Raw genomic sequence first — 25,334 nt, 5'->3', positions numbered from 1 at the left:
ACTCTGGCCTAATGGTTAAGGTCTTGGACTCTTACTCTGGCCTCATAGCTACTGTCTTAACTCTTACTCTGGCCTAATAGCTACTGTCTTAACTCTTACTCTGGCCTCATAGCTACTGTCTTAACTCTTACTCTGGCCTCATAGCTACTGTCTTAACTCTTACTCTGGCCTAATGGTTAAGGTCTTGGACTCTTACTGTGGCCTCATAGCTACAGTCTTAACTCTTACTCTGGCCTCATAGCTACTGTCTTAACTCTTACTCTGGCCTCATAGCTACTGTCTTAACTCTTCCTCTGGCCTAATGGTTAAGGTCTTGGACTCTTACTCTGGCCTCATAGCTACTGTCTTAACTCTTACTCTGGCCTAATAGCTACTGTCTTAATTCTTACTCTGGCCTAATAGCTACTGTCTTAACTCTTACTCTGGCCTAATGGTTAAGGTCTTGGACTCTAACTCTGGCCTCATAGCTACTGTCTTAACTCTTACTCTGGCCTAAAAGCTACTGTCTTAACTCTTATTCTGGCCTAATAGCTACTGTCTTAACTCTTACTCTGGCCTCCTAGCTACTGTCTTAACTCTTACTCTGGCCTCATGGCTACTGTCTTAACTCTTCCCCTGGCCTAATGGTTAAGGTCTTGGACTCTTACTCTGGCCACATAGCTACAGTCTTAACTCTTACTCTGGCCTCATAGCTACTGTCTTAACTCTTACTCTAGCCTAATAGCTACTGTCTTAACTCTTACTCTGGCATAATGGTTAAGGTCTTGGACTCCTACTCTGGCCTCATAGCTACTATCTTAACTCTTACTCTGGCCTCATAGCTACTGTCTTAACTCTTTCTCTGATCTAATAGCTACTGTCTTAACTCTTACTCTGGCCTAATAGCTGCTGTCGTAACTCTTACTTTGGCCTCATAGCTACTGTCTTAACTCTTACTCTGGCCTAATGGTTAAGGTCTTGGACTCTTACTCTGGCCTAATAGCTACTGTTGTAACTCTTACTCTGGCCTACTAGCTACTGTCTTAACTCTTACTCTGGCCTAATGGTTAAGGTCTTGGACTCCTACTCTGGCCTCATAGCTACTGTCTTAACTCTTACTCTGGCCTCATAGCTACTGTCTTAACTCTTACTCTGGCCTCATAGCTACTGTCTTAACTCTTACTCTGGCCTCATAGCTACTGTCTTAACTCTTACTCTGGCCTCATAGCTACTGTCTTAACTCTTACTCTGGCCTAATAGCTACTGTCTTAACTCTTACTCTGGCCTCACAGCTACTGTCTTAACTCTTACTCTGGCCTCATAGCTACTGTCTTAACTCTTACTCTGGCCTACTGGTTAAGGTCTTGGACTCTTACTCTGGCCTCATAGCTACTGTCTTAACTCTTACTTTGGCCTCATAGCTACTGTCTTAACTCTTACTCTGGCCTCATGGCTACTGTCTTAACTCTTCCCCTGGCCTAATGGTTAAGGTCTTGGACTCTTACTCTGGCCACATAGCTACAGTCTTAACTCTTACTCTGGCCTCATAGCTACTGTCTTAACTCTTACTCTGGCCTAATAGCTACTGTCTTAACTCTTACTCTGGCCTAATAGCTACTGTCTTAACTCTTACTCTGGCATAATGGTTAAGGTCTTGGACTCCTACTCTGGCCTCATAGCTACTGTCTTAACTCTTACTCTGGCCTTATAGCTACTGTCTTAACTCTTACTCTGGCCTCATAGCTACTGTCTTAACTCTTACTCTGGCCTAATGGTTACGGTCTTGGACTCTTACTCTGGCCTCATAGCTACTGTCTTAACTCTTACTCTGGCCTCATAGCTACTGTCTTAACTCTTACTCTGGCCTAATAGCTACTGTCTTAACTCTTACTCTGGCCTCATAGCTACTGTCTTAACTCTTACTCTGGCCTCATAGCTACTGTCTTAACTCTTACTCTGGCCTAATGGTTAAGGTCTTGGACTCTTATTCTGGCCTCATAGCTACTGTCTTAACACTTACTCTGGCCTCATAGCTACTGTCTTAACTCTTACTCTGGCCTCATGGCTACTGTCTTAACTCTTCCCCTGGCCTAATGGTTAAGGTCTTGGACTCTTACTCTGGCCACATAGCTACAGTCTTAACTCTTACTCTGGCCTCATAGCTACTGTCTTAACTCTTACTCTGGCCTAATAGCTACTGTCTTAACTCTTACTCTGGCCTAATAGCTACTGTCTTAACTCTTACTCTGGCATAATGGTTAAGGTCTTGGACTCCTACTCTGGCCTCATAGCTACTGTCTTAACTCTTACTCTGGCCTCATAGCTACTGTCTTAACTCTTACTCTGGTCTCATAGCTACTGTCTTAACTCTTACTCAGGCCTCATAGCTACTGTCTTAACTCTTACTTTGGCCTCATAGATACTGTCTTAACTCTTACTCTGGCCTCATAGCTACTGTCTTAACTCTTTCTCTGGCCTAATAGCTACTGTCTTAACTCTTACTCTGGCCTAATAGCTACTGTCTTAACTCTTACTTTGGCCTCATAGCTACTGTCTTAACTCTTACTCTGGCCTAATGGTTAAGGTCTTGGACTCTTACTCTGGCCTAATAGCTACTGTCTTAACTCTTACTCTGGCCTAATAGCTACTGTCTTAACTCTTACTCTGGCCTCATAGCTACTGCCTTAACTCTTACTCTGGCCTAATGGTTAAGGTCTTGGACTCTTACTCTGGCCTCATAGCTACTGTCTTAACTCTTACTCTGGCCTCATAGCTACTGTCTTAACTCTTACTCTGGCCTAATGGTTAAGGTCTTGGACTCTTCTTCTGGCCTAATAGCTACTGTCTTAACTCTTACTCTGGCCTCATAGCTACTGTCTTAACTCTTACTCTGGCCTAATAGCTACTGTCTTAACTCTTACTCTGGCCTAATAGCTACTGTCTTAACTCTTACTCTGGCCTAATGGTTAAGGTCTTTGTCTCTTACTCTGGCCTCATAGCTACTGTCTTAACTCTTACTCTGGCCTAATAGCTACTGTCTTAACTCTTACTCTGGCCTCATAGCTACTATCTTAACTCTTACTCTGGCCTCATAGCTACTGTCTTAACTCTTACTCTGGCCTCATAGCTACTGTCTTAACTCTTACTCTGGCCTAATAGCTACTGTCTTAACTCTTACTCTGGCCTCATAGCTACTGTCTTAACTCTTACTCTGGCCTAATGGTTAAGGTCTTGGACTCTTACTCTGGCCTCATAGCTACTGTCTTAACTCTTACTCTGGCCTAATAGCTACTGTCTTAACTCTTACTCTGGCCTCATAGCTACTGTCTTAACGCTTACACTGGCCTCATAGCTACTGTCTTAACTCTTACTCTGGCCTCATAGCTACTGTCTTAACTCTTACTCTTGCCTCATAGCTACTGTCTTACCTCTTACTCTGGCCTTATAGCTACTGTCTTAACTCTTACTCTGGCCTCATAGCTACTGTCTTAACTCTTACTCTGGCCTAATGGTTACGGTCTTGGACTCTTACTCTGGCCTCATAGATACTGTCTTAACTCTTACTCTAGCCTCATAGCTACTGTCTTAACTTTTACTCTGGCCTAATAGCTACTGTCTTAACTCTTACTCTGGCCTAATAGCTACTGTCTTAACTCTTACTCTGGCCTCATAGCTACTGTCTTAACTCTTACTCTGGCCTAATGGTTAAGGTCTTGGACTCTTACTCTGGCCTCATAGCTACTGTCTTAACTCTTACTCTGGCCTAATAGCTACTGGCTTAACTCTTACTCTGGCCTAATAGCTACTGGCTTAACTCTTACTCTGGCCTCATAGCTACTGTCTTAACTCTTACTCTGGCCTCATAGCTACTGTCTTAACTCTTACTCTGGCCTAATGGTTAAGGTCTTGGACTCTTACTGTGGCCTCATAGCTACAGTCTTAACTCTTACTCTGGCCTCATAGCTACTGTCTTAACTCTTACTCTGGCCTCATAGCTACTGTCTTAACTCTTACTCTGGCCTAATAGCTACTGTCTTAATTCTTACTCTGGCCTAATAGCTACGCTCTTAACTCTTACTCTGGCCTAATGGTTAAGGTCTTGGACTCTAACTCTGGCCTCATAGCTACTGTCTTAACTCTTACTCTGGCCTAATAGCTACTGTCTTAACTCTTACTCTGGCCTCCTAGCTACTGTCTTAACTCTTACTCTGGCCTCATAGCTACTGTCTTAACTCTTACTCTGGCCTAATAGCTACTGTCTTAACTCTTATTCTGGCCTAATAGCTACTGTCTTAACTCTTACTCTGGCCTCCTAGCTACTGTCTTAACTCTTACTCTGGCCTCATGGCTACTGTCTTAACTCTTCCCCTGGCCTAATGGTTAAGGTCTTGGACTCTTACGCTGGCCACATAGCTACAGTCTTAACTCTTACTCTGGCCTCATAGCTACTGTCTTAACTCTTACTCTAGCCTAATAGCTACTGTCTTAACTCTTACTCTGGCATAATGGTTAAGGTCTTGGACTCCTACTCTGGCCTCATAGCTACTGTCTTAACTCTTACTCTGGCCTCATAGCTACTGTCTTAACTCTTTCTCTGATCTAATAGCTACTGTCTTAACTCTTACTCTGGCCTAATAGCTGCTGTCGTAACTCTTACTTTGGCCTCATAGCTACTGTCTTAACTCTTACTCTGGCCTAATGGTTAAGGTCTTGGACTCTTACTCTGGCCTAATAGCTACTGTTGTAACTCTTACTCTGGCCTAATAGCTACTGTCTTAACTCTTACTCTGGCCTAATGGTTAAGGTCTTGGACTCCTACTCTGGCCTCATAGCTACTGTCTTAACTCTTACTCTGGCCTCATAGCTACTGTCTTAACTCTTACTCTGGCCTCATAGCTACTGTCTTAACTCTTACTCTGGCCTCATAGCTACTGTCTTAACTCTTACTCTGGCCTCATAGCTACTGTCTTAACTCTTACTCTGGCCTAATAGCTACTGTCTTAACTCTTACTCTGGCCTCACAGCTACTGTCTTAACTCTTACTCTGGCCTCATAGCTACTGTCTTAACTCTTACTCTGGCCTAATGGTTAAGGTCTTGGACTCTTACTCTGGCCTCATAGCTACTGTCTTAACTCTTACTCTGGCCTCATAGCTACTGTCTTAACTCTTACTCTGGCCTCATGGCTACTGTCTTAACTCTTCCCCTGGCCTAATGGTTAAGGTCTTGGACTCTTATTCTGGCCACATAGCTACAGTCTTAACTCTTACTCTGGCCTCATAGCTACTGTCTTAACTCTTACTCTGGCCTAATAGCTACTGTCTTAACTCTTACTCTGGCCTAATAGCTACTGTCTTAACTCTTACTCTGGCATAATGGTTAAGGTCTTGGACTCCTACTCTGGCCTCATAGCTACTGTCTTATCTCTTACTCTGGCCTCATAGCTACTGTCTTAACTCTTACTCTGGCCTCATAGCTACTGTCTTAACTCTTACTCTGGCCTCATAGCTACTGTCTTAACTCTTACTCTGGCCTAATGGTTAAGGTCTTGGACTCTTACTCTGGCCTCATAGCTACTGTCTTAACTCTTACTCTGGCCTCATAGCTACTGTCTTAACTCTTACTCTGGCCTCATAGCTACTGTCTTAACTCTTTCTCTGGCCTAATAGCTACTGTCTTAACTCTTACTCTGGCCTAAAAGCTACTGTCTTAACTCTTACTTTGGCCTCATAGCTACTGTCTTAACTCTTACTCTGGCCTAATGGTTAAGGTCTTGGACTCTTACTCTGGCCTAATAGCTACTGTCTTAACTCTTACTCTGGCCTAATAGCTACTGTCTTAACTCTTACTCTGGCCTCATAGCTACTGTCTTAACTCTTACTCTGGCCTAATGGTTAAGGTCTTGGACTCTTACTCTGGCCTCATAGCTACTGTCTTAACTCTTACTCTGGCCTCATAGCTACTGTCTTAACTCTTACTCTGGCCTAATGGTTAAGGTCTTGGACTCTTCTTCTGGCCTAATAGCTACTGTCTTAACTCTTACTCTGGCCTCATAGCTACTGTCTTAACTCTTACTCTGGCCTAATAGCTACTGTCTTAACTCTTACTCTGGCCTCATAGCTACTGTCTTAACTCTTACTCTGGCCTAATGGTTAAGGTCTTGGACTCTTACTCTGGCCTCATAGCTACTGTCTTAACTCTTACTCTGGCCTAATAGCTACTGTCTTAACTCTTACTCTGGCCTCATAGCTACTATCTTAACTCTTACTCTGGCCTCATAGCTACTGTCTTAACTCTTACTCTGGCCTCATAGCTACTGTCTTAACTCTTACTCTGGCCTAATAGCTACTGTCTTAACTCTTACTCTGGCCTCATAGCTACTGTCTTACATCTTACTCTGGCCTAATGGTTAAGGTCTTGGACTCTTACTCTGGCCTCATAGCTACTGTTTTAACTCTTACTCTGGCCTAATAGCTGCTGTCTTAACTCTTACTCTGGCCTCATAGCTACTGTCTTAACGCTTACACTGGCCTCATAGCTACTGTCTTAACTCTTACTCTGGCCTCATAGCTACTGTCTTAACTCTTACTCTGGACTCATAGCTACTGTCTTACCTCTTACTCTGGCCTTATAGCTACTGTCTTAACTCTTACTCTGGCCTCATAGCTACTGTCTTAACTCTTACTCTGGCCTAATGGTTACGGTCTTGGACTCTTACTCTGGCCTCATAGATACTGTCTTAACTCTTACTCTAGCCTCATAGCTACTGTCTTAACTTTTACTCTGGCCTAATAGCTACTGTCTTAACTCTTACTCTGGCCTAATTGCTACTGTCTTAACTCTTACTCTGGCCTCATAGCTACTGTCTTAACTCTTACTCTGGCCTAATGATTAAGGTCTTGGACTCTTACTCTGGCCTCATAGCTACTGTCTTAACTCTATCTCTGGCCTCATAGCTACTGTCTTAACTCTTATTCTGGCCTCATAGCTACTATCTTAACTCTTACTCTGGACTCATAGCTACTGTCTTAACTCTTACTCTGGCCTAATAGCTACTGTCTTAACTCTTACTCTGGCCTCATAGCTACTGTCTTCACTCTTACTCTGGCCTAATGGTTAAGGTCTTGGACTCTTACTCTGGCCTCATAGCTACTGTCTTAACTCTTACTCTGGCCTAATAGCTACTGTCTTAACTCTTACACTGGCCTAAAAGCTACTGTTTTAACTCTTACTCTGGCCTCATAGCTACTGTCTTAACTCTGTCTTAACTCTTACTCTGGCCTCATAGCTACTGTCTTAACTCTTACTCTGGCCTAATGTTTAAGGTCTTGGACTCTTACTCTGGCCTCATAGCTACTGTCTTAACTCTTACTCTGGCCTAATGGTTAAGGTCTTGGACTCTTACTCTGGCCTAATAGCTACTGTTGTAACTCTTACTCTGGCCTAATAGCTACTGTCTTAACTCTTACTCTGGCCTAATGGTTAAGGTCTTGGACTCCTACTCTGGCCTCATAGCTACTGTCTTAACTCTTACTCTGGCCTCATAGCTACTGTCTTAACTCTTACTCTGGCCTCATAGCTACTGTCTTAACTCTTACTCTGGCCTCATAGCTACTGTCTTAACTCTTACTTTGGCCTCATAGCTACTGTCTTAACTCTTACTCTGGCCTAATAGCTACTGTCTTAACTCTTACTCTGGCCTCACAGCTACTGTCTTAACTCTTACTCTGGCCTCATAGCTACTGTCTTAACTCTTACTCTGGCCTAATGGTTAAGGTCTTGGACTCTTACTCTGGCCTCATAGCTACTGTCTTAACTCTTACTCTGGCCTCATAGCTACTGTCTTAACTCTTACTCTGGCCTCATGGCTACTGTCTTAACTCTTCCCCTGGCCTAATGGTTAAGGTCTTGGACTCTTATTCTGGCCACATAGCTACAGTCTTAACTCTTACTCTGGCCTCATAGCTACTGTCTTAACTCTTACTCTGGCCTAATAGCTACTGTCTTAACTCTTACTCTGGCCTAATAGCTACTGTCTTAACTCTTACTCTGGCATAATGGTTAAGGTCTTGGACTCCTACTCTGGCCTCATAGCTACTGTCTTATCTCTTACTCTGGCCTCATAGCTACTGTCTTAACTCTTACTCTGGCCTCATAGCTACTGTCTTAACTCTTACTCTGGCCTAATGGTTAAGGTCTTGGACTCTTACTCTGGCCTCATAGCTACTGTCTTAACTCTTACTCTGGCCTCATAGCTACTGTCTTAACTCTTACTCTGGCCTCATAGCTACTGTCTTAACTCTTTCTCTGGCCTAATAGCTACTGTCTTAACTCTTACTCTGGCCTAAAAGCTACTGTCTTAACTCTTACTTTGGCCTCATAGCTACTGTCTTAACTCTTACTCTGGCCTAATGGTTAAGGTCTTGGACTCTTACTCTGGCCTAATAGCTACTGTCTTAACTCTTACTCTGGCCTAATAGCTACTGTCTTAACTCTTACTCTGGCCTCATAGCTACTGTCTTAACTCTTACTCTGGCCTAATGGTTAAGGTCTTGGACTCTTACTCTGGCCTCATAGCTACTGTCTTAACTCTTACTCTGGCCTCATAGCTACTGTCTTAACTCTTACTCTGGCCTAATGGTTAAGGTCTTGGACTCTTCTTCTGGCCTAATAGCTACTGTCTTAACTCTTACTCTGGCCTCATAGCTACTGTCTTAACTCTTACTCTGGCCTAATAGCTACTGTCTTAACTCTTACTCTGGCCTCATAGCTACTGTCTTAACTCTTACTCTGGCCTAATGGTTAAGGTCTTGGACTCTTACTCTGGCCTCATAGCTACTGTCTTAACTCTTACTCTGGCCTAATAGCTACTGTCTTAACTCTTACTCTGGCCTCATAGCTACTATCTTAACTCTTACTCTGGCCTCATAGCTACTGTCTTAACTCTTACTCTGGCCTCATAGCTACTGTCTTAACTCTTACTCTGGCCTAATAGCTACTGTCTTAACTCTTACTCTGGCCTCATAGCTACTGTCTTAAATCTTACTCTGGCCTAATGGTTAAGGTCTTGGACTCTTACTCTGGCCTCATAGCTACTGTTTTAACTCTTACTCTGGCCTAATAGCTACTGTCTTAACTCTTACTCTGGCCTCATAGCTACTGTCTTAACGCTTACACTGGCCTCATAGCTACTGTCTTAACTCTTACTCTGGCCTCATAGCTACTGTCTTAACTCTTACTCTGGACTCATAGCTACTGTCTTACCTCTTACTCTGGCCTTATAGCTACTGTCTTAACTCTTACTCTGGCCTCATAGCTACTGTCTTAACTCTTACTCTGGCCTAATGGTTACGGTCTTGGACTCTTACTCTGGCCTCATAGATACTGTCTTAACTCTTACTCTAGCCTCATAGCTACTGTCTTAACTTTTACTCTGGCCTAATAGCTACTGTCTTAACTCTTACTCTGGCCTAATTGCTACTGTCTTAACTCTTACTCTGGCCTCATAGCTACTGTCTTAACTCTTACTCTGGCCTAATGATTAAGGTCTTGGACTCTTACTCTGGCCTCATAGCTACTGTCTTAACTCTATCTCTGGCCTCATAGCTACTGTCTTAACTCTTATTCTGGCCTCATAGCTACTATCTTAACTCTTACTCTGGACTCATAGCTACTGTCTTAACTCTTACTCTGGCCTAATAGCTACTGTCTTAACTCTTACTCTGGCCTCATAGCTACTGTCTTCACTCTTACTCTGGCCTAATGGTTAAGGTCTTGGACTCTTACTCTGGCCTCATAGCTACTGTCTTAACTCTTACTCTGGCCTAATAGCTACTGTCTTAACTCTTACACTGGCCTAAAAGCTACTGTTTTAACTCTTACTCTGGCCTCATAGCTACTGTCTTAACTCTGTCTTAACTCTTACTCTGGCCTCATAGCTACTGTCTTAACTCTTACTCTGGCCTAATGTTTAAGGTCTTGGACTCTTACTCTGGCCTCATAGCTACTGTCTTAACTCTTACTCTGGCCTAATAGCTACTGTCTTAACTCTTACTCTGACCTAATAGCTACTGTCTTAACTCTTACTCTGGCCTCATAGCTACTGTCTTAACTCTTACTCTGGCCTAATGGTTAAGGTCTTGGACTCTTACTCTGGCCTATTAGATACTGTCTTAACTCTTACTCTGGCCTAATAGCTACTGTCTTAACTCTTACTCTGGCCTCATAGCTACCGTCTTAACTCTTACTCTGGCCTAATAGCTACTGTCTTAACTCTTACTCTGGCCTAATGGTTAAAGTCTTGGACTCTTACTCTGGCCTCATAGCTACTGTCTTAACTCTTACTCTGGCCTAATAGCTACTGTCTTAACTCTTACTCTGGCCTCATAGCTACTGTCTTAACTCTTACACTGGCCTCATAGCTACTGTCTTAACTCTTACTCTGGCCTCATAGCTACTGTCTTAACTCTTACTCTGGCCTCATAGCTACTGTCTTAACTCTTAATCTGGCCTTATAGCTACTGTCTTAACTCTTACTCTGGCCTCATAGCTACTGTCTTAACTCTTACTCTGGCGTAATAGCTACTGTCTTAACTCTTACTCTGGCCTAATAGCTACTGTCTTAACTCTTACTCTGGCCTCATAGCTACTGTCTTAACTCTTACTCTGGCGTAATAGCTACTGTCTTAACTCTTACTCTGGCCTAATAGCTACTGTCTTAACTCTTACTCTGGCCTAATAGCTACTGTCTTAACTCTTACTCTGGCCTAATGGTTAAGGTCTTGGACTCTTACTATGGCCTCATAGCTACTGTCTTAACTCTTACTCTGGCCTAATGGTTAAGGTCTTGGACTCTTACTCTGGCCTCATAGCTACTGTCTTAACTATTACTCTGGCCTCATAGCTACTGTCTTAACTCTTACTCTGGCCTCATAGCTACTGTCTTAACTCTTACTCTGGCCTAATGGTTAAGGTCTTGGACTCTTACTCTGGCCTCATAGCTACTGTCTTAACTCTTACTCTGGCCTCATAGCTACTGTCTTAACTCTTACTCTGGCCTCATAGCTACTGTCTTAACTCTTACTCTGGCCTCATAGCTACTGTCTTAACTCTTACTCTGGCCTCATGGCTACTGTCTTAACTCTTCCCCTGGCCTAATGGTTAAGGTCTTGGACTCTTACTCTGGCCACATAGCTACAGTCTTAACTCTTACTCTGGCCTCATAGCTACTGTCTTAACTCTTACTCTGGCCTAATAGCTACTGTCTTAACTCTTACTCTGGCCTAATAGCTACTGTCTTAACTCTTACTCTGGCATAATGGTTAAGGTCTTGGACTCCTACTCTGGCCTCATAGCTACTGTCTTAACTCTTACTCTGGCCTCATAGCTACTGTCTTAACTCTTACTCTGGCCTCATAGCTACTGTCTTAACTCTTACTCTGGCCTAATGGTTAAGGTCTTGGACTCTTACTCTGGCCTCATAGCTACTGTCTTAACTCTTACTCTGGCCTCCTAGCTACTGTCTTAACTCTTACTCTGGCCTCATGGCTACTGTCTTAACTCTTCCCCTGGCCTAATGGTTAAGGTCTTGGACTCTTACGCTGGCCACATAGCTACAGTCTTAACTCTTACTCTGGCCTCATAGCTACTGTCTTATCTCTTACTCTAGCCTAATAGCTACTGTCTTAACTCTTACTCTGGCATAATGGTTAAGGTCTTGGACTCCTACTCTGGCCTCATAGCTACTGTCTTAACTCTTACTCTGGCCTCATAGCTACTGTCTTAACTCTTTCTCTGATCTAATAGCTACTGTCTTAACTCTTACTCTGGCCTAATAGCTGCTGTCGTAACTCTTACTTTGGCCTCATAGCTACTGTCTTAACTCTTACTCTGGCCTAATGGTTAAGGTCTTGGACTCTTACTCTGGCCTAATAGCTACTGTTGTAACTCTTACTCTGGCCTAATAGCTACTGTCTTAACTCTTACTCTGGCCTAATGGTTAAGGTCTTGGACTCATACTCTGGCCTCATAGCTACTGTCTTAACTCTTACTCTGGCCTCATAGCTACTGTCTTAACTCTTACTCTGGCCTCATAGCTACTGTCTTAACTCTTACTCTGGCCTCATAGCTACTGTCTTAACTCTTACTCTGGCCTCATAGCTACTGTCTTAACTCTTACTCTGGCCTAATAGCTACTGTCTTAACTCTTACTCTGGCCTCACAGCTACTGTCTTAACTCTTACTCTGGCCTCATAGCTACTGTCTTAACTCTTACTCTGGCCTAATGGTTAAGGTCTTGGACTCTTACTCTGGCCTCATAGCTACTGTCTTAACTCTTACTCTGGCCTCATAGCTACTGTCTTAACTCTTACTCTGGCCTCATGGCTACTGTCTTAACTCTTCCCCTGGCCTAATGGTTAAGGTCTTGGACTCTTACTCTGGCCACATAGCTACAGTCTTAACTCTTACTCTGGCCTCATAGCTACTGTCTTAACTCTTACTCTGGCCTAATAGCTACTGTCTTAACTCTTACTCTGGCCTAATAGCTACTGTCTTAACTCTTACTCTGGCATAATGGTTAAGGTCTTGGACTCCTACTCTGGCCTCATAGCTACTGTCTTAACTCTTACTCTGGCCTCATAGCTACTGTCTTAACTCTTACTCTGGCCTCATAGCTACTGTCTTAACTCTTACTCTGGCCTCATAGCTACTGTCTTAACTCTTACTCTGGCCTAATGGTTAAGGTCTTGGACTCTTACTCTGGCCTCATAGCTACTGTCTTAACTCTTACTCTGGCCTCATAGCTACTGTCTTAACTCTTACTCTGGCCTCATAGCTACTGTCTTAACTCTTTCTCTGGCCTAATAGCTACTGTCTTAACTATTACTCTGGCCTAAAAGCTACTGTCTTAACTCTTACTTTGGCCTCATAGCTACTGTCTTAACTCTTACTCTGGCCTAATGGTTAAGGTCTTGGACTCTTACTCTGGCCTAATAGCTACTGTCTTAACTCTTACTCTGGCCTAATAGCTACTGTCTTAACTCTTACTCTGGCCTCATAGCTACTGTCTTAACTCTTTCTCTGGCCTAATAGCTACTGTCTTAACTATTACTCTGGCCTAAAAGCTACTGTCTTAACTCTTACTTTGGCCTCATAGCTACTGTCTTAACTCTTACTCTGGCCTAATGGTTAAGGTCTTGGACTCTTACTCTGGCCTAATAGCTACTGTCTTAACTCTTACTCTGGCCTAATAGCTACTGTCTTAACTCTTACTCTGGCCTCATAGCTACTGTCTTAACTCTTACTCTGGCCTAATGGTTAAGGTCTTGGACTCTTACTCTGGCCTCATAGCTACTGTCTTAACTCTTACTCTGGCCTCATAGCTACTGTCTTAACTCTTACTCTGGCCTCATGGCTACTGTCTTAACTCTTCCCCTGGCCTAATGGTTAAGGTCTTGGACTCTTACTCTGGCCACATAGCTACAGTCTTAACTCTTACTCTGGCCTCATAGCTACTGTCTTAACTCCTACTCTGGCCTAATAGCTACTGTCTTAACTCTTACTCTGGCCTAATAGCTACTGTCTTAACTCTTACTCTGGCATAATGGTTAAGGTCTTGGACTCCTACTCTGGCCTCATAGCTACTGTCTTAACTCTTACTCTGGCCTCATAGCTACTGTCTTAACTCTTTCTCTGGCCTCATAGCTACTGTCTTAACTCTTACTCTGGCCTCATAGATACTGTCTTAACTCTGACTCTGGCCTAATGGTTAAGGTCTTGGACTCTTACTCTGGCCTCATAGCTACTGTCTTAACTCTTACTCTGGCCTCCTAGCTACTGTCTTAACTCTTACTCTGGCCTCATGGCTACTGTCTTAACTCTTCCCCTGGCCTAATGGTTAAGGTCTTGGACTCTTACGCTGGCCACATAGCTACAGTCTTAACTCTTACTCTGGCCTCATAGCTACTGTCTTAACTCTTACTCTAGCCTAATAGCTACTGTCTTAACTCTTACTCTGGCATAATGGTTAAGGTCTTGGACTCCTACTCTGGCCTCATAGCTACTGTCTTAACTCTTACTCTGGCCTCATAGCTACTGTCTTAACTCTTTCTCTGATCTAATAGCTACTGTCTTAACTCTTACTCTGGCCTAATAGCTGCTGTCGTAACTCTTACTTTGGCCTCATAGCTACTGTCTTAACTCTTACTCTGGCCTAATGGTTAAGGTCTTGGACTCTTACTCTGGCCTAATAGCTACTGTTGTAACTCTTACTCTGGCCTAATAGCTACTGTCTTAACTCTTACTCTGGCCTAATGGTTAAGGTCTTGGACTCATACTCTGGCCTCATAGCTACTGTCTTAACTCTTACTCTGGCCTCATAGCTACTGTCTTAACTCTTACTCTGGCCTCATAGCTACTGTCTTAACTCTTACTCTGGCCTCATAGCTACTGTCTTAACTCTTACTCTGGCCTCATAGCTACTGTCTTAACTCTTACTCTGGCCTAATAGCTACTGTCTTAACTCTTACTCTGGCCTCACAGCTACTGTCTTAACTCTTACTCTGGCCTCATAGCTACTGTCTTAACTCTTACTCTGGCCTAATGGTTAAGGTCTTGGACTCTTACTCTGGCCTCATAGCTACTGTCTTAACTCTTACTCTGGCCTCATAGCTACTGTCTTAACTCTTACTCTGGCCTCATGGCTACTGTCTTAACTCTTCCCCTGGCCTAATGGTTAAGGTCTTGGACTCTTACTCTGGCCACATAGCTACAGTCTTAACTCTTACTCTGGCCTCATAGCTACTGTCTTAACTCTTACTCTGGCCTAATAGCTACTGTCTTAACTCTTACTCTGGCCTAATAGCTACTGTCTTAACTCTTACTCTGGCATAATGGTTAAGGTCTTGGACTCCTACTCTGGCCTCATAGCTACTGTCTTAACTCTTACTCTGGCCTCATAGCTACTGTCTTAACTCTTACTCTGGCCTCATAGCTACTGTCTTAACTCTTACTCTGGCCTCATAGCTACTGTCTTAACTCTTACTCTGGCCTAATGGTTAAGGTCTTGGACTCTTACTCTGGCCTCATAGCTACTGTCTTAACTCTTACTCTGGCCTCATAGCTACTGTCTTAACTCTTACTCTGGCCTCATAGCTACTGTCTTAACTCTTTCTCTGGCCTAATAGCTACTGTCTTAACTATTACTCTGGCCTAAAAGCTACTGTCTTAACTCTTACTTTGGCCTCATAGCTACTGTCTTAACTCTTACTCTGGCCTAATGGTTAAGGTCTTGGACTCTTACTCTGGCCTAATAGCTACTGTCTTAACTCTTACTCTGGCCTAATAGCTACTGTCTTAACTCTTACTCTGGCCTCATAGCTACTGTCTTAACTCTTACTCTGGCCTAATGGTTAAGGTCTTGGACTCTTACTCTGGCCTCATAGCTACTGTCTTAACTCTTACTCTGGCCTCATAGCTACTGTCTTAACTCTTACTCTGGCCTAATGGTTAAGGTCTTGGACTCTTCTTCTGGCCTAATAGCTACTGTCTTAACTCTTACTCTGGCCTCATAGCTACTGTCTTAACTCTTACTCTAGCCTAATAGCTACTGTCTTAACTCTTACTCTGGCCTCATAGCTACTGTCTTAACTCTTACTCTGGCCTAATGGTTAAGGTCTTGGACTCTTACTCTGGCCTCATAGCTACTGTCTTAACTCTTACTCTGGCCTAATAGCTACTGTCTTAACTCTTACTCTGGCCTCATAGCTACTATCTTAACTCTTACTCTGGCCTCATAGCTACTGTCTTAACTCTTACTCTGGCCTCATAGCTACTGTCTTAACTCTTACTCTGGCCTAATAGCTACTGTCTTAACTCTTACTCTGGCCTCATAGCTACTGTCTTAAATCTTACTCTGGCCTAATGGTTAAGGTCTTGGACTCTTACACTGGCCTCATAGCTACTGTCTTAACTCTTACTCTGGCCTAATAGCTACTGTCTTAACTCTTACTCTGGCCTCATAGCTACTGTCTTAACGCTTACACTGGCCTCATAGCTACTGTCTTAACTCTTACTCTGGCCTCATAGCTACTGTCTTACCTCTTACTCTGGCCTTATAGCTACTGTCTTAACTCTTACTCTGGCCTCATAGCTACTGTCTTAACTCTTACTCTGGCCTAATGGTTACGGTCTTGGACTCTTACTCTGGCCTCATAGATACTGTCTTAACTCTTACTCTAGCCTCATAGCTACTGTCTTAACTTTTACTCTGGCCTAATAGCTACTGTCTTAACTCTTACTCTGGCCTCACAGCTACTGTCTTAACTCTTACTCTGGCCTCATAGCTACTGTCTTAACTCTTACTCTGGCCTAATAGCTACTGTTGTAACTCTTACTCTGGCCTAATAGCTACTGTCTTAACTCTTACTCTGGCCTAATGGTTAAGGTCTTGGACTCATACTCTGGCCTCATAGCTACTGTCTTAACTCTTACTCTGGCCTCATAGCTACTGTCTTAACTCTTACTCTGGCCTCATAGCTACTGTCTTAACTCTTACTCTGGCCTCATAGCTACTGTCTTAACTCTTACTCTGGCCTCATAGCTACTGTCTTAACTCTTACTCTGGCCTAATAGCTACTGTCTTAACTCTTACTCTGGCCTCACAGCTACTGTCTTAACTCTTACTCTGGCCTCATAGCTACTGTCTTAACTCTTACTCTGGCCTCATAGCTACTGTCTTAACTCTTACTCTGGCCTCATGGCTACTGTCTTAACTCTTCCCCTGGCCTAATGGTTAAGGTCTTGGACTCTTACTCTGGCCACATAGCTACAGTCTTAACTCTTACTCTGGCCTCATAGCTACTGTCTTAACTCTTACTCTAGCCTAATAGCTACTGTCTTAACTCTTACTCTGGCATAATGGTTAAGGTCTTGGACTCCTACTCTGGCCTCATAGCTACTGTCTTAACTCTTACTCTGGCCTCATAGCTACTGTCTTAACTCTTTCTCTGATCTAATAGCTACTGTCTTAACTCTTACTCTGGCCTAATAGCTGCTGTCGTAACTCTTACTTTGGCCTCATAGCTACTGTCTTAACTCTTACTCTGGCCTAATGGTTAAGGTCTTGGACTCTTACTCTGGCCTAATAGCTACTGTTGTAACTCTTACTCTGGCCTAATAGCTACTGTCTTAACTCTTACTCTGGCCTAATGGTTAAGGTCTTGGACTCATACTCTGGCCTCATAGCTACTGTCTTAACTCTTACTCTGGCCTCATAGCTACTGTCTTAACTCTTACTCTGGCCTCATAGCTACTGTCTTAACTCTTACTCTGGCCTCATAGCTACTGTCTTAACTCTTACTCTGGCCTAATAGCTACTGTCTTAACTCTTACTCTGGCCTCACAGCTACTGTCTTAACTCTTACTCTGGCCTCATAGCTACTGTCTTAACTCTTACTCTGGCCTAATGGTTAAGGTCTTGGACTCTTACTCTGGCCTCATAGCTACTGTCTTAACTCTTACTCTGGCCTCATAGCTACTGTCTTAACTCTTACTCTGGCCTCATGGCTACTGTCTTAACTCTTCCCCTGGCCTAATGGTTAAGGTCTTGGACTCTTACTCTGGCCACATAGCTACAGTCTTAACTCTTACTCTGGCCTCATAGCTACTGTCTTAACTCTTACTCTGGCCTAATAGCTACTGTCTTAACTCTTACTCTGGCCTAATAGCTACTGTCTTAACTCTTACTCTGGCATAATGGTTAAGGTCTTGGACTCCTACTCTGGCCTCATAGCTACTGTCTTAACTCTTACTCTGGCCTCATAGCTACTGCCTTAACTCTTACTCTGGCCTAATGGTTAAGGTCTTAGACTCTTACTCTGGCCTAATAGCTACTGTCTTAAATCTTACTCTGGCCTAATGGTTAAGGTCTTAGACTCTTACTCTGGCCTAATAGCTACTGTCTTAACTCTTACTCTTGCCTCATAGCTACTGTCTTAACTCTTACTCTGGCCTCATAGCTACTGTCTTAACTCTTACTCTGGCCTCATAGCTACTGTCTTAAATATTTCTCTGGCCTCATAGCTACTGTCTTAACTCTTACTCTGGCCTCATAGCTACTGTCTTAACTCTTACTCTGGCCTAATAGCTACTGTCTTAACTCTTACTCTGGCCTCATAGCTACTGTCTTAACTCTTACTCTGGCCTCATAGCTACTGTCTTAACTCTTACTCTGGACTAATGGTTAAGGTCTTGGACTCTTACTCTGGCCTCATAGCTACAGTCTTAACTCTTACTCTGGCCTCATAGCTACTGTCTTAACTCTTACTCTGGCCTCATAGCTACTGTCTTAACTCTTACTCTGGCCTAATGGTTAAGGTCTTGCACTCTTACTCTGGCCTCATAGCTGCTGTCTTAACTCTTACTCTGGCCTAATGGTTAAGGTCTTGGACTCTTACTCTGGCCTCATAGCTACTGTCTTAACTCTTACTCTGGCCTCATAGCTACTGTCTTAACTCTTACTCTGGCCTAATGGTTAAGGTCTTGGACTCTTACTCTGGCCTAATAGCTACTGTCTTAACTCTTACTCTGGCCTCATAGCTACTGTCTTAACTCTTACTCTGGCCTAATAGCTACTGTCTTAACTCTTACTCTGGCCTAATGGTTAAGGTCTTGGACTCTTACTCTGGCCTCATAGCTACTGTCTTAACTCTTACTCTGGCCTAATGGTTAAGGTCTTGGACTCTTACTCTGGCCTAATCGTTAAGGTCTTGGACTCTTACTCTGGCCTAATAGCTACTGTCTTAACTCTTACTCTGGCCTCATAGCTATAGTCTTAACTCTTACTCTGGCCTCATAGCTACTGTCTTAACTCTTACTCTGGCCTCATAGCTACTGTCTTAACTCTTACTCTGGCCTAATAGCTACTGTCTTAACTCTTACTCTGGCCTCATAGCTACTGTCTTAAATCTTACTCTGGCCTAATGGTTAAGGTCTTGGACTCTTACTCTGGCCTCATAGCTACTGTCTTAACTCTTACTCTGGCCTAATAGCTACTGTCTTAACTCTTACTCTGGCCTCATAGCTACTGTCTTAACGCTTACACTGGCCTCATAGCTACTGTCTTAACTCTTACTCTGGCCTCATAGCTACTGTCTTAACTCTTACTCTGGCCTCATAGCTACTGTCTTACCTCTTACTCTGGCCTTATAGCTACTGTCTTAACTCTTACTCTGGCCTCATAGCTACTGTCTTAACTCTTACTATGGACTAATGGTTAAGGTCTTGGACTCTTACTCTGGCCTCATAGCTACAGTCTTAACTCTTACTCTGGCCTCATAGCTACTGTCTTAACTCTTACTCTGGCCTCATAGCTACTGTCTTAACTCTTACTCTGGCCTAATGGTTAAGGTCTTGCACTCTTACTCTGGCCTCATAGCTGCTGTCTTAACTCTTACTCTGGCCTAACGGTTAAGGTCTTGGACTCTTACTCTGGCCTAATAGCTACTGTCTTAACTCTTACTCTGGCCTCATAGCTACTGTCTTAACTCTTACTCTGGCCTAATAGCTACTGTCTTAACTCTTACTCTGGCCTAATGGTTAAGGTCTTGGACTCTTACTCTGGCCTCATAGCTACTGTCTTAACTCTTACTCTGGCCTAATGGTTAAGGTCTTGGACTCTTACTCTGGCCTCAAAGCTACTGTCTTAACTCTTACTCTGGCCTAATGGTTAAGGTCTTGGACTCCTACTCTTGCCTCATAGCTACTGTCTTAACTCTTACTCTGGCCTCATAGCTACTGTCTTAACTCTTACTCTGGCCTCACAGCTACTGTCTTAACTCTTACTCTGGCCTCATAGCTACTGTCTTAACTCTTACTCTGGCCTCATAGCTACTGTCTTAACTCTTACTCTGGCCTCATAGCTACTGTCTTAACTCTTACTCTGGCCTCATAGCTACTGTCGTAACTCTTACTCTGGCCTAATGGTTAAGGTCTTGGACTCTTACTCTGGCCTCATAGCTACTGTCTTAACTCTTACTCTGGCCTAATGGTTAAGGTCTTGGACTCATACTCTGGCCTCATAGCTACTGTCTTAACTCTTACTCTGGCCTCATAGCTACTGTCTTAACTCTTACTCTGGCCTCATAGCTACTGTCTTAACTCTTACTCTGGCCTCATAGCTACTGTCTTAACTCTTACTCTGGCCTCATAGCTACTGTCTTAACTCTTACTCTGGCCTAATAGCTACTGTCTTAACTCTTACTCTGGCCTCACAGCTACTGTCTTAACTCTTACTCTGGCCTCATAGCTACTGTCTTAACTCTTACTCTGGCCTCATAGCTACTGTCTTAACTCTTACTCTGGCCTCATGGCTACTGTCTTAACTCTTCCCCTGGCCTAATGGTTAAGGTCTTGGACTCTTACTCTGGCCACATAGCTACAGTCTTAACTCTTACTCTGGCCTCATAGCTACTGTCTTAACTCTTACTCTAGCCTAATAGCTACTGTCTTAACTCTTACTCTGGCATAATGGTTAAGGTCTTGGACTCCTACTCTGGCCTCATAGCTACTGTCTTAACTCTTACTCTGGCCTCATAGCTACTGTCTTAACTCTTTCTCTGATCTAATAGCTACTGTCTTAACTCTTACTCTGGCCTAATAGCTGCTGTCGTAACTCTTACTTTGGCCTCATAGCTACTGTCTTAACTCTTACTCTGGCCTAATGGTTAAGGTCTTGGACTCTTACTCTGACCTAATAGCTACTGTTGTAACTCTTACTCTGGCCTAATAGCTACTGTCTTAACTCTTACTCTGGCCTAATGGTTAAGGTCTTGGACTCATACTCTGGCCTCATAGCTACTGTCTTAACTCTTACTCTGGCCTCATAGCTACTGTCTTAACTCTTACTCTGGCCTCATAGCTACTGTCTTAACTCTTACTCTGGCCTCATAGCTACTGTCTTAACTCTTACTCTGGCCTAATAGCTACTGTCTTAACTCTTACTCTGGCCTCACAGCTACTGTCTTAACTCTTACTCTGGCCTCATAGCTACTGTCTTAACTCTTACTCTGGCCTAATGGTTAAGGTCTTGGACTCTTACTCTGGCCTCATAGCTACTGTCTTAACTCTTACTCTGGCCTCATAGCTACTGTCTTAACTCTTACTCTGGCCTCATGGCTACTGTCTTAACTCTTCCCCTGGCCTAATGGTTAAGGTCTTGGACTCTTACTCTGGCCACATAGCTACAGTCTTAACTCTTACTCTGGCCTCATAGCTACTGTCTTAACTCTTACTCTGGCCTAATAGCTACTGTCTTAACTCTTACTCTGGCCTAATAGCTACTGTCTTAACTCTTACTCTGGCATAATGGTTAAGGTCTTGGACTCCTACTCTGGCCTCATAGCTACTGTCTTAACTCTTACTCTGGCCTCATAGCTACTGCCTTAACTCTTACTCTGGCCTAATGGTTAAGGTCTTAGTCTCTTACTCTGGCCTAATAGCTACTGTCTTAAATCTTACTCTGGCCTAATGGTTAAGGTCTTAGACTCTTACTCTGGCCTAATAGCTACTGTCTTAACTCTTACTCTTGCCTCATAGCTACTGTCTTAACTCTTACTCTGGCCTCATAGCTACTGTCTTAACTCTTACTCTGGCCTCATAGCTACTGTCTTAAATATTTCTCTGGCCTCATAGCTACTGTCTTAACTCTTACTCTGGCCTCATAGCTACTGTCTTAACTCTTACTCTGGCCTAATAGCTACTGTCTTAACTCTTACTCTGGCCTCATAGCTACTGTCTTAACTCTTACTCTGGCCTCATAGCTACTGTCTTAACTCTTACTCTGGACTAATGGTTAAGGTCTTGGACTCTTACTCTGGCCTCATAGCTACAGTCTTAACTCTTACTCTGGCCTCATAGCTACTGTCTTAACTCTTACTCTGGCCTCATAGCTACTGTCTTAACTCTTACTCTGGCCTAATGGTTAAGGTCTTGCACTCTTACTCTGGCCTCATAGCTGCTGTCTTAACTCTTACTCTGGCCTAATGGTTAAGGTCTTGGACTCTTACTCTGGCCTCATAGCTACTGTCTTAACTCTTACTCTGGCCTCATAGCTACTGTCTTAACTCTTACTCTGGCCTAATGGTTAAGGTCTTGGACTCTTACTCTGGCCTAATAGCTACTGTCTTAACTCTTACTCTGGCCTCATAGCTACTGTCTTAACTCTTACTCTGGCCTAATAGCTACTGTCTTAACTCTTACTCTGGCCTAATGGTTAAGGTCTTGGACTCTTACTCTGGCCTCATAGCTACTGTCTTAACTCTTACTCTGGCCTAATGGTTAAGGTCTTGGACTCTTACTCTGGCCTAATCGTTAAGGTCTTGGACTCTTACTCTGGCCTAATAGCTACTGTCTTAACTCTTACTCTGGCCTCATAGCTATAGTCTTAACTCTTACTCTGGCCTCATAGCTACTGTCTTAACTCTTACTCTGGCCTCATAGCTACTGTCTTAACTCTTACTCTGGCCTAATAGCTACTGTCTTAACTCTTACTCTGGCCTCATAGCTACTGTCTTAAATCTTACTCTGGCCTAATGGTTAAGGTCTTGGACTCTTACTCTGGCCTCATAGCTACTGTCTTAACTCTTACTCTGGCCTAATAGCTACTGTCTTAACTCTTACTCTGGCCTCATAGCTACTGTCTTAACGCTTACACTGGCCTCATAGCTACTGTCTTAACTCTTACTCTGGCCTCATAGCTACTGTCTTAACTCTTACTCTGGCCTCATAGCTACTGTCTTACCTCTTACTCTGGCCTTATAGCTACTGTCTTAACTCTTACTCTGGCCTCATAGCTACTGTCTTAACTCTTACTATGGACTAATGGTTAAGGTCTTGGACTCTTACTCTGGCCTCATAGCTACAGTCTTAACTCTTACTCTGGCCTCATAGCTACTGTCTTAACTCTTACTCTGGCCTCATAGCTACTGTCTTAACTCTTACTCTGGCCTAATGGTTAAGGTCTTGCACTCTTACTCTGGCCTCATAGCTGCTGTCTTAACTCTTACTCTGGCCTAACGGTTAAGGTCTTGGACTCTTACTCTGGCCTAATAGCTACTGTCTTAACTCTTACTCTGGCCTCATAGCTACTGTCTTAACTCTTACTCTGGCCTAATAGCTACTGTCTTAACTCTTACTCTGGCCTAATGGTTAAGGTCTTGGACTCTTACTCTGGCCTCATAGCTACTGTCTTAACTCTTACTCTGGCCTAATGGTTAAGGTCTTGGACTCTTACTCTGGCCTCAAAGCTACTGTCTTAACTCTTACTCTGGCCTAATGGTTAAGGTCTTGGACTATTACTCTGGCCTCATAGCTACTGTCTTAACTCTTACTCTGGCCTAATAGCTACTGTCTTAACTCTTACTCTGGCCTAATAGCTACTGTCTTAACTCTTACTATGGCCTAATGGTTAAGGTCTTGGACTCTTACTCTGGCCTCATAGCTACTGTCTTAACTCTTACTCTGGCCTCATAGCTACTGCCTTAACTCTTACTCTGGCCTAATGGTTAAGGTCTTAGACTCTTACTCTGGCCTAATAGCTACTGTCTTAAATCTTACTCTGGCCTAATGGTTAAGGTCTTAGACTCTTACTCTGGCCTAATAGCTACTGTCTTAACTCTTACTCTTGCCTCATAGCTACTGTCTTAACTCTTACTCTGGCCTCATAGCTACTGTCTTAACTCTTACTCTGGCCTCATAGCTACTGTCTTAAATATTTCTCTGGCCTCATAGCTACTGTCTTAACTCTTACTCTGGCCTCATAGCTACTGTCTTAACTCTTACTCTGGCCTAATAGCTACTGTCTTAACTCTTACTCTGGCCTCATAGCTACTGTCTTAACTCTTACTCTGGCCTCATAGCTACTGTCTTAACTCTTACTCTGGACTAATGGTTAAGGTCTTGGACTCTTACTCTGGCCTCATAGCTACAGTCTTAACTCTTACTCTGGCCTCATAGCTACTGTCTTAACTCTTACTCTGGCCTCATAGCTACTGTCTTAACTCTTACTCTGGCCTAATGGTTAAGGTCTTGCACTCTTACTCTGGCCTCATAGCTGCTGTCTTAACTCTTACTCTGGCCTAATGGTTAAGGTCTTGGACTCTTACTCTGGCCTCATAGCTACTGTCTTAACTCTTACTCTGGCCTCATAGCTACTGTCTTAACTCTTACTCTGGCCTAATGGTTAAGGTCTTGGACTCTTACTCTGGCCTAATAGCTACTGTCTTAACTCTTACTCTGGCCTCATAGCTACTGTCTTAACTCTTACTCTGGCCTAATAGCTACTGTCTTAACTCTTACTCTGGCCTAATGGTTAAGGTCTTGGACTCTTACTCTGGCCTCATAGCTACTGTCTTAACTCTTACTCTGGCCTAATGGTTAAGGTCTTGGACTCTTACTCTGGCCTAATCGTTAAGGTCTTGGACTCTTACTCTGGCCTAATAGCTACTGTCTTAACTCTTACTCTGGCCTCATAGCTATAGTCTTAACTCTTACTCTGGCCTCATAGCTACTGTCTTAACTCTTACTCTGGCCTCATAGCTACTGTCTTAACTCTTACTCTGGCCTAATAGCTACTGTCTTAACTCTTACTCTGGCCTAATGTTTAAGGTCTTGGACTCTTACTCTGGCCTCATAGCTACTGTCTTAACTCTTACTCTGGCCTCATAGCTACTGTCTTAACTCTTACTCTGGCCTAATAGCTACTGTCTTAACTCTTACTCTGACCTAATAGCTACTGTCTTAACTCTTACTCTGGCCTCATAGCTACTGTCTTAACTCTTACTCTGGCCTAATGGTTAAGGTCTTGGACTCTTACTCTGGTCTATTAGATACTGTCTTAACTCTTACTCTGGCCTAATAGCTACTGTCTTAACTCTTACTCTGGCCTCATAGCTACCGTCTTAACTCTTACTCTGGCCTAATAGCTACTGTCTTAACTCTTACTCTGGCCTAATGGTTAAAGTCTTGGACTCTTACTCTGGCCTCATAGCTACTGTCTTAACTCTTACTCTGGCCTAATAGCTACTGTCTTAACTCTTACTCTGGCCTCATAGCTACTGTCTTAACTCTTACACTGGCCTCATAGCTACTGTCTTAACTCTTACTCTGGCCTCATAGCTACTGTCTTAACTCTTACTCTGGCCTCATAGCTACTGTCTTAACTCTTGATATGGCCTTATAGCTACTGTCTTAACTCTTACTCTGGCCTCATAGCTACTGTCTTAACTCTTACTCTGGCGTAATAGCTACTGTCTTAACTCTTACTCTGGCCTAATAGCTACTGTCTTAACTCTTACTCTG

This window comes from Triturus cristatus, chromosome 10, assembly GCF_964204655.1.
Source record: "Triturus cristatus chromosome 10, aTriCri1.1, whole genome shotgun sequence".
In the NCBI taxonomy this organism is placed as follows: Eukaryota; Metazoa; Chordata; class Amphibia; order Caudata; family Salamandridae; genus Triturus; species Triturus cristatus.
The sequence above is the reverse complement of the archived record's forward strand: the minus strand, read 5'-3'. Positions refer to the sequence as shown.